Consider the following 27,260-nt stretch of genomic DNA (forward strand, 5'->3'; position numbering starts at 1 on the left):
AAACTTATAATGTTAAACTATAAGTATCTTCCTTAAAATATGTGTAATTATATACAAAGTCTTCTTTTTGCAGTTTTTTGAAATGAAAATTTTCACTTAAAACAATATTCCAAGAATAAAATAGTAAAAGGCTCTCATATCTACAAATTAAGAGAAATTTAAAATTATAATTAATAGTAGCCAACGAGTCAGTATAACCTACCATAAAGTTTCCATCACTTAGTTTTGTAACTCAGTTTTGTAATTTGTTTTAAGATAAACAGGTACTTAAGCCTGAAGAGTTTCACAGATGAGCACACTCTCAATTCTTCCTTTAAACGTCCTTCACCAGATCGTCTGGAAATCTGGAAGCCTTACTCATCTGCCAGGTCTCCCATGGAGGTATTACTCTCTCGAAACATTATGTGATTCTTGTCCACTCTCTGGGGCTCCAAACGACTTTTACTAAAGCTACTCACTCATCACCATAAATTAGATAATAGCCAAAGTGAACGGAATGAATTGTACAACGCCATTTACCGGCTGTTTTTAGTATTATAAAGACACAAATCAGTATTATAAAGACACAAATCAGGGAACCACTTTCCACAGGCAATTCACAAAGACTGCCTTAAAAGACCTCACGTCAACATTTCTACCCAAATGTCCTGATACCCTAAACCCAATGGCCATTTATCTTGAATGACAGTCGTTCAAAAATTGGTTATCAACCCCCACCCCAAACACAAGCTTAGTCAGGTCTATCTAGTTCCCAGTAACCAGGACGGTGACCCTCACGAGTTAACGCGAGGGTGTGAGCCTGCTCATCTGCCGGGCCCCTCACCTCCTAATAGTCTACTCTCTCGTATCAGCTTCGCTGTATCAGTGCGGTCTAGCGGGTAGGGGCGGGGGGGGGGTTCGGGGCAGTGGGCCCCTCCACTCCCGCTTTCCCGCCCAAGTCTTCCCCGCCCTTCGCTACGCAGGCAGCGGCCCGCACCTGACCCGACCTTTTGGCCTGGGCCTCGCCTCTCCCTCCTCCTCTGCAGTTCCTCGCCTGCACTGGGCCAGGCCTCGGAGGAAAGCCTCGATTGACTCACGCGCCCGGCTAGTTACGCGTGTGAGAAAGATTAACCGCCTACATTATCGAGGCCAGGCCTTCATAACTTCCTTCGCTCCGCCCAGTTCCCCGACTGGAGCACCCACACTGGCACCGGGGAGACCGGCAGGAGCGCGAGGACGCCTCTCCGCACGCGCGCCGCGCCGCCCCGCCCTTCCATCGGCCTGAGGAACCGGGGGCCAGTCAGAGCGTGCCTCGCCTCCGCGCCCGGCGCTCCGTCGCGCACCGTCCACCTTTCCGGGCGGCATTAGTACACAATAGTCGGCTCGCGGCATTTAAGCTTGCCGTGTTCCTGCAAGTTGTCACCCGTAGAAACAGCCTTCCCCGGGGCGGCCTCGAAGCTCCTGCGGAGTGACGGGAAGAGGCTGGTGGAGGGGAGGGGGAGACAAGGAAGACTTTAATTTTAAAGAAAGACTTTCGCCCTCGCGACCTCCCCCGCACTCATCTCAGGATAGAAACGCCCCTTGACTGAGCTAATGGTGTTGTGTTAAAGGAAAGAGATGGTTTTTCTTTTAAATGTAACAGTTTCTTCCTTGTGAGGTAACGCGGGACCAGTGCGTACCCAGAATTCCCGAGGTCTCGCGTGGCGTGTTTCCGGTTACTGTGCTCTCGCGGCAGCGGCAGGGCGAGGCTCGGACGACCGGCATCCGCTTCTCTCAGTCCCCGGTCTGGCGGGCTTGTCACCCGTTGCCCGTTTCTCTCAGCAAATTAACAGTTTCCTAGTATTTTGTGATTGTAAGAAGAACACTGCTTTTTAAAAAAATGCCTACTTCCTGCAACTGTCCAGTAGTAAGTACATAAACCTGTATGAAAGAAACTTAAACTCACCCACGATCTCGTCGCCCAGAAATAACCGTATTAACGTAGTGCTGTATAAACTTGGAGACTTTTCCATATATACACGTAAAGCTTTTTTTAAAATAGGAAAATGTGAGCATGTTATATTCTCCAAATAATGTCTCATATCTTTACAGATAAAGTAGGCTACGTAATCATTTTTAATGGCTATGTGTATGTAATGGCATTTAATGGCTATATGGTTATAATATGTACAACCAACCCCTAAATTGTTGGACTTTTAGGGTATTTACAGTTTTTTACTTGTGCAAGCAAAACTAGATGAGTGTTCTTATACATAAACTGTACATATCCCTGATAATTTCCGTACTGTAAATTCATACAAATATAATTACTGGATCAAAGGGAATGCACATTTGTAAGATTCTAGATGTTGTTACCAGACTCTTCCCTTGAAAAGTATTGAATACTTTTCCACCAACATAGTGGCTAGTGAATGACAGCTGGGTCTTCCTCTCTTTGCCGGTCGAGTATTGTTAATCTTTGTGATCTTTGTCACCTTTTAAAAAAATCTTTTATCATCTTTATCGTCTTGTTCTAATTTGCATTTTGTTGACTAAGTGTAAAACTGAACATCTTCCGTATATTTATTGGGTCTGTTTCTGTGAATTGCCAGTTCATGATTTCTGCCTATTTGAAATAGTCACATTTTTTAAATTACAAGGGCTTTTTGTAAGTTAGGAATATTATTAACCTTTGTCTAAAACATAATCACAAGTATTTTTCAATTTTTCAATTTATCTTTAAATATAGCCTGTGGTGTTTATTTGCTGAAGGAAGTTTTTCTTTCCTTTGTTTTCTTTATATGGCTTCCACCCAATAAAACTTTTATTGGAAGAAAAAAAGGGACGTCTAGCAAAAAGAACATACGATGCCAGATGGACTAATACAATTATCAAAGGATACAGTTCATCTCTAGGTTATTTGTATATTATCAGTTTCAATTAAAATGCAAAAATATATATATACTTTATAGATCTCAAGAAAACAATACTAAAACTCACTTAAGAAAAAGTACATGGTTATAACTTTCAAAGAAAGTTATTTTAAAAGGGGAGAGAGAAGCAGAGTAGAGAATGGACTATCCTGGCATGATGCGTGGGCTAAATAGAAAGTAGGAGTACAAGAAAAGTACATGATAAGGTTATATAAAATGTTTACCATAAAATTATATATGTTCAGTTTTGTATTATGTAAAAACTGTTTATATAGAATTAATCAGAATCAGAACCCATAAATAGGTGCAAATGAGTAGTAAGTTTAAGGTGATGGGGTTCTTGTGAAGTTTTTCATTTTTAGGTAGGTCCTTTATTTACATTTACAGCTTTAATGTCATGCTTAGCAGTGTGTATTTTCTTCTAACGTTTTTAGGTATCTTCTTAAAAATATTTCAATAGTTAATCCTTCTGAAATTTGTTTAGGAGGAGGAAAGGAAGAATCTAGCTTAATATTTTTTTCCCTAAACGACTTGATGGTGCCCTATACCATTTATTGAATGCTCAGTCTTCCCTGTAGATTTGAAATTCTACCTTTATACAGTACTAAATTTCCATATGTACTTTATTTTCTATTCCATTGATTTGTTATTGGATAATAATATTATTGTTTTAGTGTACTTTTAAATTATTTTTAAATTTCTTGTAGGGTAAATCCCTGCTTAGTGGTCTTCTTTTTTGGAGTATTTCTTTAAGAAGTGTCTTTTTGTAGAGAATGGACTTGAGGACACGGGGAGGGGGAAGGGTAAGCTGGGACGAAGTGAGAGAGTGGCATGGACATGTATACACTACCAAATGTAAAATAGATAGCCAGTGGGAAGCAGCTGCATAGCACAGGGAGAACAGCTTGGTGCTTTGTAACCACCTAGAGGGGTGGGATAGGGAGGGTGGGAGGGTGACGCAAGAGGGAGGAGATATGGGGATATATGTATACGTATAGCTGATTCACTTTGTTATACAGCAGAAACTAACACACCATTATAAAGCAAGATGTTAAAAAAAAGACGTTAAAGAAAAGACACTGGGGTTTGTGTTAGTCATTATCCCTCTTATAAGCATAGAAAAAACGGAATGATCAGAATCATTGACATAGGAAGAGCGGTGTTACTGGTGTTTTACCAAGAAAAAAAGAAGTATCTTTCAAAAATATATTTGATACATATAAAAGAAAATTTTGTCATATATGTACATTAAAAAACATAATGTGAAACAAACCACCAATGTAATATCTAGAACATAACCAATAACTTGCATCAGTCTCTGTGCTCTTCACATTCTACCTATGCCATTCTCTCCATAGATATTTCTTCCATAGTAACTTTAAAATTATTTTATCAAATTAAGAGTTGTGATTTTGATTTGAATTGCATTAATTTTATAGACTAATTTAGGGGAAATGGGCATCTTTATAAAAGTAATAAAATACTTATGTGCTTTTTACTGAGTGCTTTATATGTGTTAATTCATTTAATCCATGCAACAACTCTATTATCATCACCCTCATTTTACAGATGAGGAAACTGAAGCATAAAGAGATTGAATAACTTGTTGAAGGTCAAGCAGCTAATAAGTTGGCAAAGTCAAACTCAGGCAGTTTGGTCCCAGAGCCTGTGCTCTTAACCTCTGTATTGTATTTCATCTCCACAGTGTGGAATCTGCTCATTTGTAATGGACATGTCATTCAATTTGCCTGCACCACTCACTCATGTTCCAGTCTGCATCCTTATCCCATGTTAGTAAGCAGATAGCCACTTAACCCTCTCCCTTCCCCTGCCATAGCTGCTTGGACCAGGAGTAGGTGGATAACGGATTCAAACTGGTCCAATCAGATTCTCTCTCAAGAAATTTGCAGTCAGTCTTACCTGGGCTCTTGACCTAGAAAGTGATGACACAAGGGTAAGGCAGGGAGAGACGTTTGACCCACGTGCAGGTAGTACAGAGAAAGCAGGCCTGCAGAGAGCAGCAGATGCACAGAGAGCAGCAGAGTTAGGAAGCCCTGTGGTCCCCAAAGAGGGTAGTGGGGTAGTTGCCTGGCGTTCTGGGGCTTTCCAGGTCCTGGTTTGCCCTACTAAGGTCTTACTGTCCTTTCTGCTTCTGGGGACCTACACAAGTTACCTCTCTTCAAATAAACTTCTCTTTCAGTTTAAAGTCACCTGATTCCTCTTCCTTTTGAAACCAAATATGCAGTCTAGAAATATGTGGTCCTCTATTTACCCAAGTTTTCTTTTAATGTTTCCCAGTGGCGTTTTCTTCATAGATCCTGTACAGTTCTTGTTCAGTTCATTCCTAAATATATCTTAGGTGTTTTTTGCTCTTTACAGTGATAATATCTGTTACTGTTGTCCGCTTTACATTTTAATCTACAAAAATTCTGCTTTCATCAGTTGAGTCTGCCAAATGTCAGTGGCTTGTAAGTGTGACATTAGCCTTTCAGATGTGTTTCAAAATGATATGTTTCCACTAGACATTTTTTTTAGTTCTATACTTTCAGTTGTTCTGGTGATGATTCATGTGAGGATGATGATGATTCATCTGATGGGAGTGAGCCACAGGATCCCGAAGAAGTATAGAATTTCCTTAATTTAAAAAGAAAGTATCATATATGAATAGAAGCAGTGAGTTTCCAACAGTATTTATCTAATGTTAAAACAGATAAAATGAAGAAAGCTTTTTTTGGGGGGCCACACCGTGCGGCTTGTGGGATTTTAGTTCCCTGACCAGGGATTGAACCTAGGCCCACAGCAGTGAGAGCACAGTCCTAACTACTGGACCGCCAGGGAATTCCCAAAAGCTATTTTCATTAAGACCAATTTTTCAGATACAAAATGAGAAAACAATAGGGGGCATTATTTAGATAAATATTTCAAATACAGTAGACAAAAATACAGGGATTAGAGAAATTGATATCTCAATACAGGCACATAATCCTTCATCCCAACCCTTTGGGCCAAATGTGTTTCAGAATTCAGAATTGTTGGGATTTTAGACAGGAATATAATGCATATACCATATTTTCTATAACACCTCAGTGGGGTCTGGAGTAGCATCTTAGAATCAAACATATTAATATTCATGCCACAAAAATGCATTAGTATTAACACTAATTTGGATAAAGCCCTATAACATAAAATAACTACATATCTGTTTGGGTCAGATTTTGCTGCTAAATGAATTTGCCTTAAACTTGTGAAAAATTTTACGTTTCTAGAGCTTTTTTGGAATTTGGAATTTTAGATAATGGTTTATAGACCTGTGCAAGCAAGTATGTTCTGATTTCAACATCTGGCCAGCTCTGGGGTTCAATTAAAGCGTTCTTTGAAGTCCTGGCTATGTTAGATAGTCTTGTGGTTTGGGGTGTTTAGTCTGAAGGGAAGAGAGTTCACTTTTAGAAGAACAAAATACAGACTTTGAAGTAATTATTGAAAAAGTATGGGTAAAGTATCTTAACTTGAATTCTTGACCTTTGTCATCAGTCATTATTTCAGTGTGAGGTGTTCTGGTTGAAAAGAATTGTAATAAACAATAACACTTCCTAGAAAATCTTAACATTAAAAATTGCCTTATTTATCCTTAAACCTATTGATGAAGGGATCCTTGGTGTGTTTTCATCTTTTATTTTTAGCCCATAGAAGCACTGCCTTCTAAATAACATATGACTGTAAAGATATTGTTTCAGTTGAGTCTTTTAAGGTATCAAAATTAAGGAACCTATTCAGTCATTATATACATTGAGTGCCTACTCTGTCAGACTGTGCTAAGTGCTGAGGATATAGTCTGGTGGGAGAGAGACACACCTAAATAGGACATTATAATATCCTGTGATAAGTAATGGGATAGGGTAAGTACAGTGTGCCGTGGAACACCATGTTCTGGGGTGAGGGAAGGACTGAAGGTTAAGTAAGAAATTAGGCAAGTGAAATGGGAAGGGAAATAAAAAAATGTTCTAACACAATGATTTTCCAAGTATGGTTCATGGACCAGCAGCATCAGCATCACCTGGGAATTTGTCAGAAATGCAGATTCTCAGGACTTATCCCAGACCTACTGAATTTAAAACTCTGAGAGTGGAGCCTAGCAATCTGTTTGTTTTGTTTTTAAGGGTTATTTTATTTTGTTTTGTTTCGTTTTTGGCTGCGCCAAGCGGCCTGTGGGATCTTAGTTCCCTGACCAGGGATAGAACCCGTGCCCCCCCTGCAGTGGGGAGCACAGAGTCTTAACCACTAGACCACCAGGGAAGTCCCTAGCAATCTGTTTTAATAAGCCTGATCAGCCGGGTGATTCTGATGCACACTAAAGTTTGAGAACCACAGTTCTAAACAGCAAAAGTGGAAAAAACAACAACAACACATCAGAGCACATAGGCAATCTGCTATAAATGGCAAGATGTTTAGTGTAACTGAATGGCGTTATTCACTATTTAGTGTATCTGGATGGGAGTGGTGTGGCAGGGTGGAGGAGCCATGGAAATGAAAGATGAGGTTGGAAAGGTAAGCATGCTTCATTTAGGATCTTATAGGTCATGTTGAAGAGTTTGGACTTTATTTATTCAACAGATGTTTATGCCTACATCATAAGTACAGTATACAAAATAGATTCCCTGCTCTCGGGGAACTTTTCCTAATAAGCAAATAAATATGTATGTATATATGTCAGGTGATAAAAAATGCCATTACAAAACAACTTGGATGCATCTCCAGGGAATTATGCTAAGTGGAAAAGGCCAATCCCGAAAGGTTAATACTGTATGACTACATTTATATAACATTCTTGAAATAACAAAACTATAGAAATGGAGAACAGATTAGTGGTTGTCAGGGGTTAAGGAGGGAGTAGAGGCTAGAGGGTGGTTGGTGTGGCTGTAAAAGGGCACCATGAATCGCTGAGGTGATAGAACTGTGGAAATGTTCTGTATCTTGGCTGTATCAGTGTCAGTATCCTAGTTGCACTATTGCACTGTAGTTTTTGTAAAATGTGACCATTAGGGGAAACTGAGTAAAGCGTACACAAGGTCTCTCTGTATTATTTCTTGCAAGTGCATATGAATCTACAATTATTTCAAAATAAAAAGGTGTTAAGAATAATAAATCAGGATAGGGTATCGAGAGAGATGAGGGGACTTATTTTATACAGGATAGTTAGGAAAGGCCTAGGTGACAAAGAAGGTAGAGCATTACGTAGGAATATTTGTAGAACATTAGAAGTCCAAAGGCCCTGAGATAGAGTGTGCTTGGTGTCTGTGAGGAGCAGCAAGGACACTATTGTGGATACTGTGGGAGCAGGATACTGAGGGAGAGCAGTAGGAAATGAGATCAGAGAGTTGGTAGAGGTGTTGTTGTTGGTGGAAACATCATAGGGGGCTTATGGGTCACAATTAAAGACTTTTCATTTTGAGTAAAATGGGAAGCCATAGGAAAGTTTTAAGCAGAAAAAGTAACAATCTAACTTACATTTTAAATGCATTGCTTCACGAGATAAAAAACTGACCAAGTGAAGGGGACATGAGATGATAGAGGTTTGGACTAAGTTGGCAGAGCAGAAGGTAATGAGAAGTAGTGTGACTGGTAGTGTGAATAAGTTTACAGCTGACTAGATGTTCTAATGGACTGGATGTGGGGTGTGAGAGAAGGAGAGGAGTCAAGAATGATTCCAGGGTTTGGGCCTGAGCAAGTGGAAGAATGGTGCTACTACTTTTATGAAATGGAGAAGATGAAGGAAGAGCGATAGGGTAGAAGATTAGCAGTTTAGTTTGGGGCTTGTTGAGATGCCTGTAGACATCCAAATGGAGATGTCAGTAGCCTGTTGGATATGTATACCTGTCTGCAGTTTGTGTAGGAGTTGGGCTAGGTGTATGAATTTGTGAGGCAATAGCATGTAAATAACATTTAAAGTCATGGACTGGATGAGAACTCCAATGAGTGAGTGTATGTAGATAATGAAGAGGTCTATACAAGGAGTCCTAGACACTCCAATTTTTAGAGGTTAGGAAGATAAAAGAGAACTCAACAAAGAATGCAGAATGCAGAGAAAGAATGGCCATTGAGGGAGGAGGAGAACCAAGGAGGGAGGTGTCTTGGAGATCTAGTGAAAAAACTGTTTCAGGAAGAAGAAACCAACCAATAAGTCATATGCTACTGATAGGTGGAATGAGATAAGAGCTGAGATTTGTCCTTGAGATTTAACTGCATGGAGGTCATTGGTGATTCTGATAAGCACAGTTTTGATGACACAGTGGGAGGAAGACCTGATTGAAGTAGGCTCAAGAGAGAAAGGAGAGTCAGTGGAATTAAGTAGACAATTCTTTGGAAGAGCTTTGACCAGGGAAGAGGAAGTGCAAAGAGAAGAGTCAGTAGCTCTTGCCTAAGGACAATGGGGAGTCCATGAAGAACTCTTGGTGTCTACCCTTTCAAGGACAGTTTAAAATACTTGACACGACTGCTTTGTTAATGTGTCTTCATTAGCTATTACATGCCAGAAAGAATGATTATGTTAGCTAACATTTAAATTTTGTGTCCTGTGGAACAATGTCATTGAAAGTGAATAAATAACTCAACTATTTAAAGAATTTTGATTGTCTGTTTTAAGTAATAAGAGATTTGTTCTATGCCTTTGTGTGTATATACATGTGTGTGTGTGCATGTGTGTATGTATATATACAGTTGACCTTAGAACCACTTGGGATTGAATTGTGAGGGCCATTTATACACATATTTTTTCAATAAATATATTGGAAAAAGTTTTTGAGATTTGTGAACAATCTAAAATAACTCGCAAACTGAGTAGCCTAGAAATACCAAAAAATAAAAAAAAGAAGTTAGGTATGTCATGAATGCATAAAATGTATGCAGATACTAGTCTACTTTATCATTTACTACCATAAAATATACACAGATCTATTATAAAAAGTTAAAATTTATCAAAACACACTTACAGACCATACATGGCACCATTCCCAGTCAAGAAAAAGGTAAACAAACATAAAGATTTAAATCATATTTAAATTTAAATCATATTTAAATCATAACTGCATAAAACTAACTGTAGCACATAGTATACTACTGTAATAATTTCGTAGCCACCTCCTGCTGCTATAATGATAAACTCAAGTGTTGCGTGTTATGAGTACAGTGCTGTGTGACGCTAATCATCTCCATGTGAGCACTTGTCTCCCTAGTAAATTGCATATTGCAGTAAAAAGTGATCTCTCATGGTTTTCAAGTATTTTTCATCGTGTTTAGTGCAATGCCATAAACTTTGAATAACACCAGGGACCCATATGAAGTGCTGCTAGTGATCCTGGAAATTCTCCCAAGAAGCAAAGTTATGACATTACAAGAAAAAACTGAATTGCTTGATATGCAGCATAGATTGAGGTCTGCAACTGTGGTTACCCACCATTTCAAGATAAATAAATCCAGAATAAAGACCGTTGTTAAAAACGAAAAGGAAAATCATGAAAACTTGTAGCTGGTGCAAAACTTCGCACTTTTGGCGAAATACCTTCTTATCTCATATTGAAAATGCAGCTTTTATGTGGGTGCAGGATTGCTATAAGAAAGGGATACCTATAGACTCTAATATGATTGGAGAGAAAAACAAAGCCATATGGCAACTTAAAGCAAAAGGAAGGTAAAGGATCTAAAGCTGGAGAAGTTAATGCCAGCAAAGGATGGTCTGATAATTTTAAAAAGAAGTTTGGCTTTAAAATGTCAAGATAACAGGAGAAGAAGCTCCTGCTCACCAAGAGGCAGCAGAAAAGTTCCCAGATCCCATTAAGAGAATCATTGAGGAGAAAGGATATCTGTCTGAACAGGTTTTTAATGCAGACAAAAGTGCCCTATTCTGGGAGGAAAAATGCCACAAAGGACATTTATTAGTAAGGAAGAGAAGCAAGCATTTAAGGCAGGGATAGGCTAACTCTAGTGTTTTGTGCAAATACAGTCAGGTTTATGATCAGGACTGCCCTTATCTATAAGGCTGCTAACTCCTGAGCTTTGAAGGGAAAAGATAAACACCAGATGCCAGTCTTTTGGTTTTACAACTAGAAGGCCTAGACAACCAGAACCATTTTTCTGGATTGGTTCTGTCAATGCTTTGTCTCTAAAGTCAGGAAGTACCTTGCCGGTAAGTGATTGCCTTTTAAATTTCTTTTAATATTGGACAATGTCTTTGGCCACTTCGAACCCCATGAGTTCAACACCAAATGTGTCGAAGTGACCACTTGCCCCCAAACGCAACGTCTCTAATTCAGCCTCTAGATCAGGGGTCATAAGGACCTTTAAACCTCATTGCACATGGTACTTTATGGAAAGGATTGTCAATGCTATGGAAGAGAACCCCAAGAGAGAGAACATCATGAAAGTCTGGAAGGATTACACCATTGAATATGCCATCACAGTTATAGAAAAACCCATGAAAGCCATCAAGCCTGAAACGATGAATTCCTGCTGGAGAAAACTGTGTCCAGATGTTGTGCATGACTTCACAGAATTACAACAGAGCCAATCAAGGAGATCATGAAAGAGATTATGGATATACAGTAAAAAAAGGTGGGGATGGAGGGTGAAGAGTTTCAAGATACGGATCTTGGAGAAACCTAAGAGCTAACAGACACCACACCAGAGGAATTAACAGAAGATGACTTGGTGGAGAAGAGTGCTTCCGAACCAGGGCCAGGAAATGAGGAAGAAGACGTAGAAGAAGCAGTGGCAGAAACAATTGACAGTAGACAATCTGGCAGAAGGTTTCTGATTATTCAAGACTACTTTTGACTTCTTTTATAACCTAGGCCCTTCTGTGATATGGGCACGGAAACTAAAGCAAATGGTGTTTGCTCCCATATAAAAACAATTTTAGAGAAATGAAAAAGCAAAAAAGTCATTCAGAAATTACAATGTATTTCCTTCAAATTACACCAAGTGTGCCTGCCTCTCTTGCCTCCCCTTCCATCTCCTCCACCTTGGCCACCCAAGACAGCAAGACCAACCCCTCCTCTTCCTCCTCAGTGTGGAGACATGAGGATTAACTGAAATAATGTACATGAGGGGTTTATTACAGAGCAATAACAAAAAGTACATCTGATTTGATTTTTTTAAAGCAAAACTATTAATTCTTTTGCAACTAACTAGTTCACATCTAATGCTTCCATATATTTACATATATATATTCCCCCAAACCCTTTAATGTAGATTTACATGAAAATATTCCTTGTTTCCAGAAAGAAATATAGAAGTGAAATCAACTTTAATAATTGTTTCCCAATTTAGAACATTATGTGGGCTGGAATTCTGCTTTTAATGGACTAATCTCTTAAAATGTACAGATATAAAACCTAGAGATGGGGGAGGGGACAATCCTATAAGACAGGAGATTTGGACATTTCTGCTCTGTGGTCTGAATAGTATATAACCAGTTTTCAGAGAAAATAGTTATATGTAACATTTACCAAGAATTTACTGTCAAACTACCAGGCTCTGTGCAGAGAGGTAACCTGACCAAAGCTCTGTAGTTTGTAAGTGAGAGAGGTGGGATTTGAACCCAGGCAGTCTGCCTCGGGAGCCCAGGAACTTCACCACCACCCTCACAGATAAAGAGAAAGAAATTGACACAACAAATTGCAAGAATACCGCTTAAATTTGCCTAAGCAGAAAGCAAAAATGGAAGTTATTATAAAGGCACAACAAACCTGGTTACCTCCCAGAATCCAAGGGCAAGGTATCTGGAAGGACTGTGAACTGGTGATTCATCAGGAAGCAGGCAAGATGTCTCATTACCAAATGGCAGACTTTATACGGAGTCTGCAGTATAAGTTTGGGGCTTCTACAAATAAAATATTTTATCTTCAATTATGTTCTTTTCCATAAATGTACAATAGCACACAATATGGATGAATAACATACAAAATCACAAACTTTCTTCAAGTATAATAGAAGCAGCACCAGCCTAGGAGTCTGAAGATTTGGTTTTTGTTCACACATAAAGTTGACGGAAGCTTTTGGGAGTGATGGATATGCTTGATAATGTTTAATATCTTGGTGGCGGTGTTGGTTTCACAGATGTATACATATGTCAAAAGTTAACGTGCAGTTTATTGTAAATCATTTATACCTCAGTAAAGCTGTTTAATCTTTTATTTTAATTGAAGTATAGTTGAGTTACAATGTTGTGTTAGTTTCTGGTGTACAGCAAAGTGATTCAGTTATACATATATGTACATATTCTTTTTCCTTTTCTTTTCCGTTATGGTTTATTACAGGATATTGAATATAGTTCCCTGTGCTATACAGTAGGACCTTGTTATTTACCTAATTTATATATAGTAGTTTGTATCTGCTAATTCCAAACTCCTAATTTATCCCTCCCCCACTGCCTTTCCCCTTTGCTAACCATAAGTTTATTTTCTATGTCTGAGAGTCTGTTTCTGTTTTGTAAAGAAGTTCATTTGTGTCATATTTTAGATTCCACATATAAGTGATATCATATGGTATTTGTCTTTCTCTTTCTGACTTCACTTAGTATGATAATCTCTAGGTCCATCTATGTTGCTGTAAATGGCATTATTTCATTCTTTTTTATGGCTGAGCAGTATTCCATTATGTATATATACCACATCTTCTTTATCCATTCATCTATCAATGGGCATTTAGATTGCTTCCATGTCTTGGCTATTGTAAATAGTGCTGCTATGAACATTGGGGTGTATGTACCTTTTTGAATTAGAGTTTTCTCCATATGTATGCCAAGGAGTGGGATTGCTGGATCATATGGCATTGATTTTTAGTTTTTTTAAGGGACTTTCATACTGTTTTCCATAGTAGCTGCACCAATTTACATTCCCACTAACAGTGTAGGAGGGTTCCCTTTTCTCCACACCTTCTCCAGCATTTGCTATTTGTAGACTTTTTAATGGTGGCCATTCTGACCAGTGTGAGATGGTATCTCATTGTAGTTTTGATTGGCATTTTTCTAATAATTAGCAACGTTGAGTATCTTTTCATGTGCCTATTGGTCATCTGTGTGTTTTCTTTTTTTTTTTGTATGTCTTCTTTGAAGAAAAGTCTATTTAGGTCTTCTGCCTATTTTTTGATTTTTTTTTGTTGTTATTGAGTTTTATGAGCTGTTTGTGTATTTTGGAAATTAAGCCCTTGTCAGTCGCATCTTTTGCAAATATTTTCTCCCATTCTGTAGGTTGTCTTTTTGTTTGTTTTTTGTTTGTTTCCTTTTCTGTGTGAAAGCTTATAAGTTTGATTCGGTCCTATTTGCTTATTTTTGCTTTTATTTCTATTGCCTTGGGGGACTGACCTAACAAAACATTGGTGCGATTTATGTCAGATAATGTATTGCCTATGTTCTCTTCTAGGAGTTTTATGGTATCATGTCTTGTATTTAAGCCTTTAAGTCATTTTGAGTTTATTTTTGTGTGTGGTGTGAGGGTGTGAGAGCAGCCACATGTAAATCAACTTTATTGATTTACATGTGGCTACCCAGCTTTCTCTGCTGAAGAGACTGTCTTTTCTCCATTGTATAGCCTTGCCTCCTTTGTCAAAGATTAATTGACCATAGGTGTGTGGTTTATTTCTGGGCTCTCTGTTCTATTCCATTGATCCATATTTCTGTTTTTGTGCCAATACCACACTATTTTGATTACTGTAGCTTTGTAGTATTGTTTGAAGTCTGGGAGGGTTATGCCTCCTGCTTTGTTCTTTTTCCTCAAGATTGCTTGGGCAATTCTGTGTCTTTCAAGGCTCCATATAAATTTTTGAGTTATTTGTTCTAATTCTGTGAAAAATGTCATGGGTAATTTGATAGGGATCACATTAAATCTGTGGATTGCTTTGGGTAGTATGGCCATTTTAACAATATTAATTTTTCCAATCCAAAAGCATGGGGTATCTTTCCATTTCTTTGCATCATCTTCAATTTCCTTTATCAATGTTTTATAGTTCTTTCATCTCCTTGGTCAGGTTTGTTCTTAAGTTTGTTTGGTTTTTTTTATGTGATTTTAAAAGGGATTGTTTTTTTCTTTCCCTTTCTGATATTTCATTGCTAGTGTAAAGAAATGCAACAGATTTCTGTATGTTAATCTTGAATCCTGCTACCTTGCTGAATTTATCAGTTCTAGTAGCTTTTGTGTGGAGTCTTTAGGGTTTTCTATACATAGTATCATGTCATCTGCATATAATGACAGTTTACCTCTTCTCTTCCAATTTGGATACATTTTATTTCTTCTTGTCTGATTGCTATGGCTAGGACTTCCAATACTATGTTGAATAAAAGTGGTGAGAGTGGGCATCCTTTCTTTGTTCCATATTTTAGTGGAAGGCTTTTCAGCTTTTCACCGTTCAGTATTATGTTGTCATATATAGCTTAAAAAGCTGTTTAAAATGTTTATGGAGTGACCAGAATGTCATCTGTTAAGAACTAAAGCTAAAAGAAGATGCAAATTATGTTTAGTGCAGACTCAACATAGAAAATGAGTAGTAAATCTCTAACAAAGTGCCCAGCTCATAATAAATGCCCATCACAATAGTTTTTTTTTTTTTTTTTTTTTTTTTTAAACATCTTTATTGGAGCATAATTGCTTTACAATGGTATGTTAGTTTCAGCTTCACAACAAAATGAATCAGTTATATATATACATATGTTCCCATATCTCTTCCTGCTTGCGTCACCCTCCCTCCCACCCTCCCTATCCCACCCCTCCAGGCGGTCACAAAGCACAATAGTTTTTGAATGTATAAATGAATGAATAAATTTGAATGTATTGCCATATGTCCCATATAGGTCCTTTAAAATGACTTGTATATCAACCAGTAATTTTTTTTTTTTCATCTCACCTGATTCTATCTCATTTAAACTTAAAAGTCCTGGCCAAGGATCCAGCAAGTGAAATAATTTCCTTTAATAAAGACTTAAGTTTACTTTCTATGTATTTCCTTAAAGAACCTCTGGCACATATATTAATAGCAGATCTTATAAGCTCTGCAAAGTGGCACTGTTATGGAATACTTAGATGAGTGGATTCTCTTTAATCTAAATAATATTGAAAACATTTACATAACTATAAACTTTAATATTAGAAAGAAGCCCACGGTGATTGAACACATACTACTTCCCTAAATTATTATCTCCATTAATCCTCACAATATTAGTTGAAAGAGGTATTACCCTCTTTACTGCTGCAGGAACTGAGGGTCTGGGAAGTTAAGTAAATTGCTCCAGGATAAATAGTAGGTAGTAGAGTGAAGATTCAAATCCAAGTCTTTGGATTCCATGAAGAGGGTTCTGTCTCCTTGTGCTTGCCAAGTCCCAGGCATTAGAAGTAAAAGGAAATACAAAGATGAGTAAGGCATAGTCCCTGCCCTCTAGAAGCTTAGAAGCCAACTGGTCAGTTAGAAACGTAAGCGGATAGTTGAAATAAGTTCTAACTTCTTTGTGTACTGGAGAGTTATCCAGTCTCCTGGAGTAGCTGCAGCTTAAGGTGGACATCACATCCCAGGTCTCTTTCTCAGTTTAGCATTATTTTATTTTATAGTATTTATAAGTTTTAGTTTCTTTATGAAGATTAACTCATATAATTCTCATTTAACAATGCTATGAGAGGGCTTCCCTGGTGGCGCAGTGGTTGAGAGTCCGCCTGCTGATGCAGGGGACATGAGTTCGTGCCCCGGTCCAGGAAGATCCCACATGCCGCGGAGCGGCTGGGCCCGTGAACCATGGCCGCTGAGCCTGCGCGTCCGGAGCCTGTTGCTCCGCAACGGGAGAGGTCACAACAGTGAGAGGCCCGCGTACTGCAAAAAAAAAAACCCAAAAAACCAAAAAAACCCACAATGCTATGAGGTAGTCACTATTATATCCCCATTTTACAGATGAGAAAATAAGGTACAGGTAAGTTAAATAACTTATCCAAAGTCACACAACTAGTAAGTGGCAATGCTAGGATTCAAATCCAAGCAGTCTGGCTCGAGAGTCTATATTTCAGCCACTAGATTATGTTGCCTCTAAACCTTTCTAGACTCAGAAAAATTAACATTAGCATCCACCAAAGTGATCTGATTCTAGGACATTGACCCATTAGGTGCCATCTTATTGCTTAACAATGAACAATATAACTGTCAAGTAGATTGTTTATTACGCTCTTTCTAGGCAATTCTACCTAAGAAGGCAATTTATAATCAAGGGCTTGTTGGTGTGCTTGGAATTAGATCAAGGGGAATTACTGGCTGATCTTAAGGATCTTCTGATTCCATTTTCACTATAAGGTTATATCTGTGGCAACCATCTCCCTGGGCAATACTGAAGGCATACTGCTTTTGAGACTCTTTCTAAACTTAGGATGATGACCAATCCTCCTCAAAGTTTGAAATACTCTTTAGACATTTGTGTTAGTCAAAATCCCTCTATTTTTAAGTGTGGAGAGTCCCAACTCAAATAAACTTTAGCACAAATGGGAATTTTTTGACTCATGTCCCTGGAAAATGAAGAGGTGGATGTGGCTTCTCATATTTTCTCTCAAATGAAATCATCCTCCAGATTTCTTTTTCTATCTGTGTCCCTCACCCTCCACAACTCTTGGCTTTGCTTACCTCTGTGTGTTGACCTTATTCATTCCTACAGAAAGATACTTATTGGGCCATGCTGGGTCACCTATTCTGTTTTCGATCAATCAATATAGTCAAGAGAATGAGATACTCTTGTTTGGTTGGGTTTGGTTCACTTGTCCATCTGTGTGGCCTTGGGGTTTGAGTTTGCTTGATAATCTCACCAGGGGAACAAGTTGGAGGGAAGGAGGATACATTCCTCAAAGGAAGTAGGGATGATGTACAGACAAAAACAATAGGATCAGTAAACCGTATGGTAGCCTAAGATAAGAGAAAAAAATAATTAAAACTAATTCTATCCTTGTTTAAAATCTTGATGGGTTCATCATGGATTTTTTGCCTTAATTTTGATTTTTAAAATATTGCATTAAATATTATTTATCTTGATTTTTTCAGTTTTTTGGCATCCCTTAAATTTTACATTAAGGGCAGATGTCTCACTCGCCAGGCTTCCTCACCCTAGACCTGGTCCTACCATGAAGAGTCAACTTACTTCACAGATTAACATGGTGTCTGACTCAAAGTAAGTGCTCAATAAATGTTTGCAAAATGAATAGATTTATGAATAAATTGAAAAGTTTAGTCACTGAGATGTATGATAAAGCTGTCAATTCTATCATTTTTTAATATACAAAAGTACACATTTTATAAACTTATGTTAAGCAAACATAAGAGACTGAATGATAATCAGAATGCCGTTTTAAAAGTTTGCAGTTAGAAATGTGAGACAGTAAACTTCTTGGAGGGAAGGGTAGAAGAGTAGAAAGGTTACTAATGTTTGTTGCGACCTTATACTGTGGATGTACTATCCACTATGTGAGGCATTTTGGATGTGTCATTACATTTAATACAAGTCTATGAGGTTGATATTTTTGTGTTGTTTAAATAAGGAAACTAAAGCTCAGACAGACTTGCTCTATAACTGATAAGTGACAGAGAAAGGATTTTTTAAAATAAATTTATTTATTTTATTTTTATTATTTATTTTTGGCTGCATTGGGTCTTCGTTGCTGCATGCGGGCTTTCTCTAGTTGCAGCGAGCGAGGGCTACTCTTCATTGCGGTGCGTGGGTTTCTCATTGCGGTGGCTTCTCTTGTTGCGGTGCATGGGCTTCAGTAATTGCAACACGCGGGCTCAGTAGTTGTGGCGCACAGGCTTAGTTGCTCCACGGCGTGTGGGATCTTCCCGGGTCCCCTGCATTGGCAGGTGGATTCTTAACCACTGCGCCACCAGGGAAGCCCAGCAAAAGGATTTTAATCAAGGTCTTTCTGTCTAAAACACCCTTATTCTGGCTGCTGTGTTTGTTGGAGGCAAGGTAAGCTAGAGGGGAAGAAAAAGAGAAAAAATATAGTGGTATCTGTCCACAGTGTCAAGCTCACGTCTTATACATAAACACTCAGATATAATTATGAAACAAATGTGTAATAAATAAAATAACTCGCAATTGGTCTAGATAAATTAGTTATCTTGGCTAACTAAGGCATTATTCCCTTCTGAATTCTACTTTTTTTTCTTTTAAACACAGAAAAGAAATAACTTGCCTCTTCTCCACACTCCCCAAATCTAAAAGTAATTCACAATTATGGATAGTGGTCTGAGAACATTCATTGACACCCACCTCTCACCTAAAATCCAGAAAGAGGCGTGTGTATGTGTGTGTATAACACACAAAATATGTACATGCATTCATTCTTTCATGCATTCAAAATATACAGTATTTATTGGATACTTACTATTTCCGTGGGACTGTTTTACATTTCTACATGCTACACACACACACACACACACACACACACACACACACACACACACACACCTGTGTGTGTGTGTATGCATATCAACTTATAATAGCCTGGAAAAACGAGAAAGAACTTTATCAGAAACATTGAGAAGTTCCTAAGAGATCTAAGACAGAATCAGATATATCTAGGAACAAAAATAAATAAAACCACAGGGACTTCGTTGGTGGTCCAGTGGCTAAGACTCTGCACTCCCAATGCCAGGGGCCCGGGTTCAAACCCTGGTCAGGGAACTAGATCGCACATGCTGTGACTAAGAGTTCACATGCCGCAGCTAAAAGATCCTGCATGCCGCAATGAAGGTCCCGCATGCTACAATGAAGGTCCCGCGTGCCACAACTAAGACCCAGCGCAGCCAAATAAATAAATACTAAAAAAAAAAACAAAAAAAAACACAGTCCAAAAACTTCAGGAGAAGACGGTTATACAGATAGGACTTTGGTCCTATCTGTATACCAACTCCAGACTCAATGGATAAAACAAGCGAGATGGACAAGCCCTGGACGTTCATAAAAGTTATTAACTGAGGGGACGTAAAAGAAGTAACTAGGCTGGTTGACCACCAACTGTCTCCCACTCCTCCACTAAACAGCAAGTGGCAGCAATGCTTATTCATTGGTTAAAGAAGAATTGTGGACACTGAAGCCAGAGAGAGAGGGCCATGCTGCCTCAGCTAGCTCCTGACCACCGAGAGCTCCTGACCTCAGAAGAGAAGTCATTAAGACACTCTTCCTAGTAGCATATCCCTTCCCTTTAGTTAAGAAAAGGCAAGCTAGTATAACATATATTGAATTTATTGAGCAGGAAACTAAGGATTAACAGATACAAAGATAAACAGATGTAAGAATCATCAAAATTTTGTAAAAAACCAACCGCATATAAGAAAAGCACTGAACTCAACAAACAGAAGGACTAAACACTCAAGGAAAGCGGGTTTATAGATGATCTGTTAATAGAAGAGAGATAGTTGAAGAATAAATTGAGTGGAAGATAGAGGCTGAGGAACTTTTCCTTATTCATTTCAAAAGACAAAGAAAAGTTAATAGATCTAGAAGTTTCAATATTTATGTAATAGAGGCACTAGGAAGAGAGAAAGAGAATGCAGAGGAAAAAATAATGATAAAAGTGTATTTCTCAGAGTTTAAGAAAGATGCAAGTCTTTAAATTGAAAATGTTAACCAAGATGAATGAAACAGAACCAACACTTAGACTCGTCATGGTGAAATTTTAGAACACTAGGGATAAAGATAAAGTCCTAAAGGCTTACAAAGGAATAAACAGGTTAAGCTCAAAGCAATGAGAATCCGTGTGGCATCAGATTCCTCACTGGCAACACTGCTGGAAGACAACGTAACAATATCTTCTAAGATCTGAGGAAAAACGATACTGAGAAAAACTAGCTTTCAAGTGAGAGTACAAAATATTTTCGCATACCCAAAGATTCAGAAATTTTACCCCTCGCCCCCCAGACCTTCACTGAAATAATTATTTGGGGATGTACCCTAGCAAATGAACGATGAATCCAAGAAAAAGGAAGATGTAGGATTTAGGAACTAATGTGAGGGGGAGACTGGGTAGGCTTGAGGTACAGTGTATTCTGGATTACTCCTAATGACCTTGTATCCTAGACCTCCAACACCACACCAAATAGGACCCATTCCAATTCTAGATGGTACTTAAGATTTTCATCACCAACAAGCTTCCCTTCAAAAAATATAATCAGAAATTTTTTTGGCCATAAGGGACTTTACCAACTCAGAACTAAACTCTGGAATATGGCTTTACTCTATTGTTTCTTATAGGGTTAGAGTTAAGAAAGTCACATTTGCTATGAAAATAATTACATGATATTTTATGCATCACCATATTTTGCCAATTGCAAAAGTTTGGATTAAAAGGTGGTTCTTTCTCATAGAGGCATATAAAGATGGGAACTGGTATAGCAAAATGTTCTGTGATGTCATACCCATCTGGGTTTGAATTATGACTCTGAGATTTGATCTTGAGAAATATATTTAGCCTCTCTGAACCTCAGTTTATTTACACATAAGGATAATCAGACCTACCTCTCAGGTTTGTATAAGGATTTAAGAAGTTAAAATACGTAAAGTAGCATGGTGTGCCAAGAGTTTCAACCCTGGTTGCATGTTAGAATCCAGGGGGCTTTTAAAAACTATAGATGCTCAAGCCCCACCCCTAGAGATCTGGTTTCAATTGGTTCCAGGTTGGTGTATATATATATACATATATATATTTTTTTTTTTTTTTTTTTTTTTTTTTTCGGTACACGGGCCTCTCACTGTTGTGGCCTCTCCTGTTGTGGAGCACAGGCTCCAGACGCGCAGGCTTAGCAGCCATGGCTCACGGGCCTAGCCGCTCTGCAGCATGTGGGATCTTCCCAGACCGGGGCACGAACCCGTGTCCCCTGCATCGGCAGGCGGACTCTCAACCACTGCGCCACCAGGGAAGCCCTCCAGGTTGGTATATTTTAAAAGCTTCCCAAGACCTAAATAGACATTTCTACAAAGAAGACATACAGATGGCCAAGAGGCACATGAAAAGATGCTCAACATCACTAATTATTAGAGAAATGCAGATCAAAACTACAATGAGGTATCACCTCACACCGGTCAGAATGGCCATCATCAAAAAATCTACAAACAGGGCTTCCCTGGTGGCGCAGTGGTTGAGAGTCCGCCTGCCGATGCAGGGGACATGGGCTCGTGTCCCGGTCCGGGAAGATCCCACATGCCGCGGAGCCTGTGCGTCTGGAGCCTGTGCTCCGCAACGGCAGAGGCCACAACAGTGAGAGGCCCGCGTACAGCCAAAAAAAAAAAAAAAAAAAAAAAAAAAAAAAAAAAACATCTACAAACAATAAATGCTGGAGAGGGTGTGGAGAAAAGGGAACCCTCTTGCACTGTTGGTAGGAATGTAAATTGATACAGCCACTATGGAGAACAGTATGGAGGCTCCTTAAAAAACTAAAAATAGGGCTTCCCTGGTGGCGCAGTGGTTGAGAGTCCGCCAGCTAATGCAGGGGACACGGGTTCGTGCCCCGGTCCGGGAAGAGCCCGCGTGCCGCGGAGCGGCTGGGCCCGTGAGCCATGGCCGCTGAGCCTGCGCGTCCGGAGCCTGTGTTCCGCGACGGGAGAGGCCACAGCAGTGAGAGGCCCGCGTACCGCAAAAAAAAAAAAAAAAAAAAACTAAAAATAGAACTACCATATGACCCAGCAATCCCACTATTGGGCATGTATCCAAAGAAAACCATAATTCAAAAAGACACATGCACCAGTGTTCATTGCAGCACTATTTACAATAGCCAGGACATGGAAGCAATCTAAATGTCCATCGACAGATAAATGGGTAAAGAAGATGTGGCTCATACATACAATGGAATATTACTCAGACATAAAAAAGAATGAAATTGGGTCATTTGTAGAGACGTGGGTGGACCTAGAGTCTGTCATACAGAGTGAAGTAAGTCAGAAAGAAAAACAAATATCATATTTTAATGTATATATGTGGAATCTAGAAAAATGGTACAGATGAACCTATTTTCAGGGCAGGAATAGAGATGCAGACATAGAGAACAGATGTGTGGACATGGTGGGGAGGGGAAGGGGAGTAGGATGAACTGGGAGATTGGGATTGAGATATATTCATTACCATGTGTAAAATAGATAGTGGGAACCTGCTGTATAGCACAGGGAGCTCAGCTCAGTGCTCTGTGGTGACCTAGATGGGTGGGATTGGAGTGGGGGGAGGGAGGTCCAAGAGGGAGGGGATATATGTATACATACACCTGATTCACTTTGTTGTACAGCAGAAACTAACACAACATTGTAGAGTAACCATACCCCAATTTTTAAAAATAAATTAAAAAAAAATAAAATACAGGCTTCCCAGGTGATTCAAATAGTGGGTTGGCCAAAAAGTTCGTTAGGATTTTTCCATAACATCTTACAGAAAAACCCGAACAAACTTTTTAGCCAACCCAATATATCGACAAGGTTGAGAAAATTTGACAAGCATATATATGGCTGGCACAAAGTTAAGTGCCCAATAAATGGTAACTTCAAAAAATTGGGGGGAAAATGTAACAGAAAGCTTCTAGGTAGAGGTGGATTTAAGCAAATAAGGCTTAAGTTTTCGGACCCTTCACCAGCACAGTCTCCTTCTAAGGCTCAGTGTGGCTCCTTAGAGTGAGGGGAAGATGTTAGCAGCCCCAGCCCAGTGCAGGAGTGCTGCCCCACCTAGGGTCATCTGCCTAGGCTATCTAATTCTCTTTCGCTTCACTATTTCTCTTTCTTCCAATTGCAAAAGCAATTTTAGATATTAGAAGAGATCAGCCAGATTTCAGAACAAGGATAAAAATTATTTCCATGGGAAGATCTCAGTATACTCCACAAATAGGTAATTCTTGTTATTCTGTTTTACTAGTGTTGAAATAGACACCCAGAGATTATATCACTGCCACACGTCACAAATCAGCAAATAGTAGCCGAAGCAGCATAGTAATAGAATCTGCAAGTCTTGTCTTACACTCCTGTGTCTAAGCACACTGGTATATCTCCTGGGCAATTATGCAGGTCTGTGCTGGGTGATCATCCATAAACTCCAGAGGATGGTGCCACTGACCTTTCAAAACTTGCCTCATTCCTTGAGTAATTGATACGTCCTCAGGCCTTACTAGCTTGTGACCTCAGAACAAGGCCACGCAGCTTAATATCCAAACTGCAGCTCTGAGCCTCTGGAGTTGGGAAGTCTGTTCCTCTGCTGGATCCACACTTTCCTCCCCACCTCCCACAAATCCAAGGAGTGTTTAGGAGTTACTTTTCATCTCCATCAGTCCGTCACTTGCATGGGCCTCCTCCAAGGCCCTGGAAGAAGCCCTGGCAGTATATTCAAATGGGTGTATGATTTTATAAAATTTGTAAATATTTTAATAGCAATCAGTTGACTTCTGTCTCTTTCTACCACTTCTGCTCCTTTGCACTCTCCTGTATAGTGTGGTACTGGAACAGCTTTTTGTAGGATCTGGCTAGGAGGAAGGTAAATACTATACTATATGTATATGTTCCTCAAAAATATTTTTTAAAAAGAAAGTTAAGTTGGAAATATGCTATTTTTAGCAGGTTTAATGCCAGATGTTATTGACATACAATAAAGGCACATTTTTAAAGTGTACAATTTGGTAAGTTTTGACTTATGTATAGCAGGAGAAACCATCACCAAATCAAGATAATGAACAGACCCATCACACTCAAAGATTTCCTCATGCCTCTTTGTAATTCCTCGTTCCTGCCTTCACTTCCATCCCCAGGAAACCATTGGTCTGCCTTCTGTCAGTATAGATTAGTTTGCATTTTCTATAATTTTTCTATAAATGGAATCATACAGTATGTACTCCTTTTTGTCTGGCTTTTTTCATTCAACATAGTTATTTTGGGATTCATCCATGTTGTGTGTATCAGTAGTTTTTTCTTTTCTTTGCTAAATAGTATTCCATTTTATGGATATGTTACAATTTCCTTATCCATTCTGCTGTTGAGAGACATTTGGATTGTTTCCAGTTTGGAACTATTACAAAGCTGCATTGAACATTTGCATATAAGTCTTTGCATGAACATATGCTTTCATTTCTCTTGGCTGAATACTTGGAAGTAGAATGACTGTGTCAGATGGTAGGTATATATTTAATTTTTAAGAAATTGCCAGGTCTTCCAAAGTGGTTGTATCATTTTACATTCCCACTAGCAATGTATGAAAGTTCTAGTTGATCCATATCCTTGCTAGTACTTAGTATGGTCAGCCTTTTATTTTAGCCATTCTAATAAAGGTAGTGGAATCTCACTATGATTTTAATTTATATTTTCCTAATGGCTAATGATGTAGCATATCTTTTCATGTGCTTATTTGCCATCTTTATAGCTTCTCTATGAAGTATCTTTTCAAATCTTTTGCCCATTTTTAAAATGTTTATGTTGTTTGTTTTCTTATTATTGAGTTTTGAGAGTTCTTTATAGATTCTAGATATTCTCAGATGTGGTCTGGCTCCATATGGCCAGGATAAACCAATCACCATGGATGACAGAATATTTCCAAAGCTGATTACTGAGTCTTGAATAATGTCATGTGTAGGACATCTTCTACCCTACCCTGCAGTGTAGTCTATACACTGGGCCAAACCACTCTGTAAGGGAAAAATACCTCCTGTGTCTCCCGTACTCTCACACTACTACCACACTTCACATCACTTCTGCCACCAGATGTGCTAGTTTTCCACACATCTAGAAATTCTGTCACACCAGCTGGGTGTCCCATAATTTAACTCAATTCTGACACTATTGGAGGTAGTATCAGATCACATAGTTTAAGGTCTCAGTCCCACAAGACACCCCCCCCCCCCGCTTCAGATGCCAATTGCAAGTCCCAGGTTGTCACCTGTGTTTCTGACTGATCAGCTATACATCTCACAACCTACTCCTTGGGTTTGATAATTTGCTACAATGGCTCACAACTCAAGGAAATATTTAACTCATGTTTGCCAGTTTATTTTAAAAGGATATGACAAAGGATACAGATGAATATCCAGATGGAAGAGATGCATAAGGCAAGGTATGGGGGAAGGGACACAGAGCTTCCATGTCCTTGCCAGGCATGCCACCCTCCTGGTACCTCCATCCTCCATGTGTCCAGCCACCTGGAAGTTCCCTGTACTTTTGGGATTTCTATGGTGGCTTCATCACATAGGCAAGACTGATTATTAATTCAGTCTCTAGCCTCTCTCCCCTTCCTGGAGGATAGGGGGTGGAGCTGAAAGTTCCAAGCTTCTAATCACAGCTTGGTCTTGCTGGTGACCAGCTCCCATCCAGGAGCCCACCAACCACTGCCTCATTAGAACAAAAGACACTCCTATCAGTTAGAAAATTACAAGTTTTAGGAGCTTTGTGCCAGGAACCAGGGGCAGAGACCAATACATACATTTTCTAATTATTTCACACGCTCTAAGTCCTTTTCATGGCTTTTTTTCTAGCATGGGGAGAAGACAAGTTCAGACCTGCACAGTAACCTGCCTGCGGTCTAACATTACAATCTCCCATGAGCAAATGCTTTAACAAAAACACGCACACATCTTCCAAGAAGCATCACTTTCAGGGACACACCAGTCTACAGTTGCAATCAGAAAAACAAAAAACAAAACCAGCTCTCTTACTGGAAAGCATATAGTCTTGCTAACACTTGTTTCCCTGAATAAAAGGCTTAACATTTTAAGCTTTCAGATGCTTTACAATTGCCTGCAGTTTATCTTCACAGTGTCTGCAAGAGCAATTGATGGATTCCTGCTTGTCATTTGCATTTTGCAGGTTCCATTTTGGCAACTCTTCCCCAAAGCAAAGATTTTCATCTTTGCTTCTAGAGACAGAACATCTATAATATCATTTCTTCAGCTTCTCAAAACACTAAACTTGCTTGTCCACGGGACATTGAAAAATATATATATACAAACATACATATATATGACTGTTGCAGATGTTCCATATAGTTATGTGTATATATATCTGCAACTCTCCCTTCTATAGAACTTTTGATTGAGGGGGGATGAGGAGTCTCTGGATCAATGAACAAGCACATTTCCAAACACCGGTAAAACTGACGGAAGAGTGAGAGAGTGACCCTAAATGGAGCCAAGAAGTGGATGGCAGAATTTTTTTTCCATCCTAAACTTTTCCCTGCTGCTATAACCTTTAGTTATACAAAAACAAACAAAGATTTTACAGAGGGGCATGGAATAGGAAAACTCATGGAAATTAGAGCTAAAATTGTGCAAAGAACAGCTGTAGCTGATCTAAGACTGATAAGAGGCCACAGAGCAGAGAGGGAGCTGAAGGAAGTCAGGGGTCTTGGAATAACT

The 27,260-nt window shown here is 39.0% G+C and overlaps 1 long non-coding RNA gene across 2 annotated transcripts in view; it reads left to right on the plus strand.

Annotated features, from left to right (window-relative positions):
• Nucleotides 1-1,297: 1,297 nt before the first annotated feature.
• Nucleotides 1,298-27,260, plus strand: part of LOC117196936 (uncharacterized) — a 35,123-nt gene continuing 9,160 nt past the window's right edge. Inside the window, exons 1-3 of one of the 2 annotated variants that reach the window (XR_007470909.1) lie at nucleotides 1,298-1,885; nucleotides 17,943-18,069; nucleotides 23,669-26,798. This is a non-coding gene — a long non-coding RNA (uncharacterized LOC117196936). Of the gene's footprint in view, nucleotides 1,886-17,942; nucleotides 18,070-23,668; nucleotides 26,799-27,260 lie in introns of those variants that run through there. The other variant, XR_004477372.2, reaches the window with a different exon arrangement.

This window comes from Orcinus orca, chromosome 13, assembly GCF_937001465.1.
Source record: "Orcinus orca chromosome 13, mOrcOrc1.1, whole genome shotgun sequence".
Lineage (NCBI taxonomy): Eukaryota > Metazoa > Chordata > Mammalia > Artiodactyla > Delphinidae > Orcinus > Orcinus orca.